Source organism: Magnolia sinica, chromosome 17 (genome assembly GCF_029962835.1).
Source record: "Magnolia sinica isolate HGM2019 chromosome 17, MsV1, whole genome shotgun sequence".
Taxonomy (NCBI): domain Eukaryota; kingdom Viridiplantae; phylum Streptophyta; class Magnoliopsida; order Magnoliales; family Magnoliaceae; genus Magnolia; species Magnolia sinica.
The window spans coordinates 40,023,103-40,028,094 of record NC_080589.1 but is presented as its reverse complement, the minus strand read 5'-3'; the positions used below and the strand labels follow the sequence as shown (position 1 = coordinate 40,028,094).

Sequence of the window (4,992 nt, the reverse complement as noted above, 5' to 3'; positions counted from 1 at the left end):
AAACCTATAGCTTATAACCTAAACCTAATCCTTAACCTGAACCTATAACCTTAACCTAAACCAAAACCTATGACCTAAAACCTTAACCTAAAACCTATAACCTAAACTTATAACCTATAACCTAACCTAAACCCTAACCTATAACCTAAAACCTAAATCTAAACCTAAAACCTAAATGTATTCTCAAATCCCTAAACCTAAACCTACACCTAATCCTAATCTCAACTCCCTAACCTAAACCTAAACCTGAACTTGAAAACCCAAACCTAAACCCAATCCCGAACCCGAACCCGATTTCCTAAACCTAAACCTTAACCAATTCTCAATTCCCTAAACCTATAGCTTATAACCTAAACCTAAACCTTAACCTAAACCTAAACCTAAACCTTAACCTAAACCTATAACCTTAACCTAAACTAAAACCTATGACCTACCTAAACCTACCTATAACCTAAACTTATAACCTATAACCTAAACCTATAACCTAAACCTTAACCTAAAACCTAAAAGCTAAACCTAAACCTAAAACCTAAATGTATTCTTAAATCCCTAAACCTAAACCTACACCTAATCCTAATCTCAACTCCCTAACCTAAACCTAAACTTGAACTTGAAAACCCAAACCTAAACCCGATCCTGAACCTGAACCCAATTTCCTGAACCTAAACCTTAACCTATTCTCAATTCCCTAAACCTATAGCTTATAACCTAAACTTAAACCTTAACCTTAACTTAAACCTAAACCTAAACCTTAACCTAAACCTATAACCTTAACCTAAACCAAAACCTATGACCTACCTATAACCTAAACTTATAACCTATAACCTAAACCTAAAACCTAAACCTAAACATAAAACCTAAATGTATTCTTAAATCCCTAAACCTAAACCTACACCTAATCCTAATCTCAACTCCCTAACCAAAAACTAAACCTAAATTTGAAAACGCAAACCTAAACCTGATCCCGAACTCGAACCTAATTTCCTAAACCTAAACCTTAACCTATTCTCAATTCCATAAACCTATAGCTTATAACCTAAACCTAAACCTAAGCCTAAACCTAAACCTTAACCTAAACCTAAACCTAGAACCTACAACCCATAACCTAAACCTAAAACCTAAACCAAAACTTACACTTATAACCTATAACCTAAACCTACACCTAAAACCCAAACGTAAACCCAATCTCGAACCTGAACCCAATTTCCTAAACCTAAACCTTAATGTATTCTCAAATCCCTAAACCTAAACCTACACCTAATCCTAATCTCAACTCCCTAACCTAAACCTAAACCTAAACTTGAAAACCAAAACCTAAACCCGATCTCGAACCCGATTTCCTAAACCTAAACCTTAACCTATTCTCAATTCCCTAAACCTATAGCTTATAACCTAAACCTAAACCTTAACCAAAACCAAAACCTAAACCTATAACCTTAACCTAAACCAAAACCTATGACCTAAAACCTTAACCTATAACCTATAACCTAAACTTATAACCTATAACCTAACCTAAACATTAACCTATAACCTAAATGTATTCTCAAATCCCTAAACCTAAACCTACACCTAATCCTAATCTCAACTCCCTAACCTAAAACTAAACCTGAACTTGAAAACCCAAACCTAAACCCGATCCCAAACCCGAACCTGATTTCCTGAACCTAAACCTTAACCTATTCTCAATTCCCTAAACCTATAGCTTATAACCTAAACCTAAACCTTAGCCTTAACCTAAACCTAAACCTAAACCTTAACCTAAACCTATAACCTATGACCTACCTAAACCTACCTATAACCTAAACTTATAACCTATAACCTAAACCTATAACCTAAACCTTAACCTATAACCTATAACCTAAACCTAAACCTAAAACCAAAATGTATTCTTAAATCCCTAAACTTAAACCTACACCTAATCCTAATCTCAACTCCCTAACCTAAACCGAAACTTGAACTTGAAAACCCAAACCTAAACCCGATCCTGAACCCGAACCCGATTTCCTGAACCTAAACCTTAACCTATTCTCAATTCCCTAAACCTATAGCTTATAACCTAAACCTAAACCTTAACCTTAACCTAAACCTAAACCTAAAACTTAACCTAAACCTATAACCTTAACCTAAACCAAAACCTATGACCTACCTTAACCTACCTATAACCTAAACTTATAACCTATAACCTAACCTTAACCAAAACCTAAAACCTAAACCTTAACCTATTTCCTAAAACCTAAACCTAAACCTAAAACCTAAATGTATTTTTAAATCCCTAAACCTAAACCTACACCTAATCCTAATCTCAACTCCCTAACCTAAACCTAAGCCTAAACTTGAAAACCCAAACCTAAACCCGATCCCGAACTCGTACCTGATTTCCTCAACCTAAATCTTAACCTATTCTCAATTCCCTAAACCTGTAACTTATAACCTAAACCTAAACTGTAGCTTAAACCTAAACCTTAACCTAAACCTAAACCTAGAACCTATAACCCATAACCTAAACCTAAAACCTAAACCTAAACCTACACTTATAACTTATAACCTAAACCTAAACTTAAAACCCAAACGTAAACCCGATCTCGAATCCGAACCTAATTTCCTAAACCTAAACCTTAATGTATTCTCAAATCCCTAAACCTAAACCTAGACCTAATCCTAATCTCAACTCCCTAACCTAAACCTAAGCCTAAACTTGAAAACCCAAACCTAAACCCGATCCCGAACCCGATTTCCTAAACCTAAACCTTAACCTATTCTCAATTCCCTAAACCTATAGTTATAACCTAAACCTAAACCTTAACTTAAACCTAAACGTAAACCTAAACCTATAACCTTAACCTAAACCAAAACCTATGACCTAAAACCTTAACCTAACCTATAACCAAAACTTATAACCTATAACCTAACCTAAACCTTAACCTATAACCTAAAACCTAAACCTAAACCTAAAACCTAAATGTATTCTCAAATCCCTAAACCTAAACCTACACCTAATCCTAATCTCAACTCCCTAACCTAAACCTAAACCTGAACTTGAAAACCCAAACCTAAACTCGATCCCAAACCCGAACCCGATTTCTTAAACCTAAACCTTAACCTATTCTCAATTCCCTAAACCTATAGCTTATAACCTAAACCTAAACCTTAACCTACACCTAAACCTAAACCTATAACCTTAACCTAAACCAAAACCTATGACCTACCTTAACCTACCTATAACCTAAATTTATAACCTATAACATAACCTTAACCTAATCTTAAAACCTAAACCTTAACCTATAGCCTAAAACCTAAACCTAAACCTAAAACCTAAATGTATTCTTAAATCTCTAAACCTAAACCTACACCCAATCCTAATCCCAACTCCCTAACCTAAACCTAAACCTACACTTGAAAACCCAAACCTAAACCCAATCCCGAACACGAACCTGAACCCAATTTCCTAAACCTAAACCTTAACCTATTCTCAATTACCTAAACCTATAGCTTATAACCTAAACCTAAACCTTAACCTAAAACTAAACTTAAATCTTAACCTTAACCTAAACCAAAACCTATGACCTAAAACCTTAACCTATAACCTATAACCTAAACTTATAACCTATAACCTAACCTTAACCTAAGCCTAAAACCTAAACCTTAACCTATAACCTAAAACTTCAACCAAAACCTAAAACCTAAATGTATTCTCAAATCCCTAAACCTAAACCTACACCTAATCCTAATCTCAACTCCCTAACCTACATCTAAACCTAAACTTGAAAACCCAAACCCAAACTAGATCCCAAACCCGAACCCGAACCCGATTTCCTAAACATAAACCTTAACCTTAACCTATTCTCAATTCCCTAAACCTATAGCTTATAACCTAAACCTAAACCTAAATCTAGAACCTATTACCTATAACCTAAACCTAAACCTAAACCTAAAACCTAAATGTATTCTCAAATCCCTAAACCTAAACCTACACCTAATCCTAATCTCAACACCCTAACCTAAACCTAAACCTAAACTTGTAAACCTAAACCTAAACCCGATCCCGAACCTGATTTCCTAAACTTAAACCTTAACCTATTCTCAATTCCCTAAACCTATAGCTTATAACCTAAACCTAAACCTAAACCTTAACCTAAACCTAAACCTAAACCTATAACCTTAACCTAAACCAATACCTATGACCTAAAACCTTAACCTATAACCTATAACCTAAACTTATAACCTATAACCTAACCTTAACCTAAACCTATAACCTAAACCTTAACCTATAACCTAAAACCTAAACTTAAACCTAAACCTAAAATCTAAATGTATTATCAAATCTTTAAACCTAAACCTAAACCTACACCTAATTCTAATCTCAACTCCTTAACTTAAACCTAAACCTAAACCCGATCCCGAACTCGAACCCGATTTCCTAAACCTAAACCTTAACCTATTCTCAATTCCCTAAACCTTAACCTATAACCTAACCTAAACCTATAACCTACACTTGTAACCTAAACCTATAACCTAAACCTAAGCCTAAAACCTAAAACTAAACCTAAAACCTAAATCTATTCTCAAATCCTTAAAACCTAAACCTACACCTAATCCTAATCTCAACTCCCTAACCTAATCTTAAACCTAAACTTGAAAACCCAAACCTAAACCCGATCCCAAACTCAATTTCCTGAACCTAAACCTTAACCTATTCTCAATTTCCTAAAGCTATAACCTATATACTATAACCTATAACCTAACTTAAACCTTAACCTAAACCTAAACCTTAACCTAAACCTAAACCAAAACCTATAACCTAAACCTTAACCTATAACCTAAAACCTAAACTTAAACCTATAACCTAAACCTAAACCTAAACCTAAAACCTAAATGTATTCTCAAATCCCTAAACCTAGATCTACACCTAATCCTAATCTCAACTCCCTAACCTAAACCTAAACCTAAACTTGAAAACCCAAACCTAAATCCGATCCCGAACCTGAACCCGAT

General features: G+C 34.6%; 1 long non-coding RNA gene across 1 annotated transcript; it reads right to left on the bottom strand.

Annotated features, from left to right (window-relative positions):
• Positions 1–233: 233 nt before the first annotated feature.
• On the bottom strand, positions 234–4,546 carry LOC131231121 (uncharacterized). Its single transcript, XR_009164209.1, has 4 exons — positions 4,424–4,546; positions 3,274–3,743; positions 799–844; positions 234–430 (listed from the first exon to the last, which is right to left on the bottom strand). It is a non-coding gene; the product is annotated as an uncharacterized LOC131231121 (long non-coding RNA).
• Between the last annotated feature and the right edge of the window lie 446 nt (positions 4,547–4,992).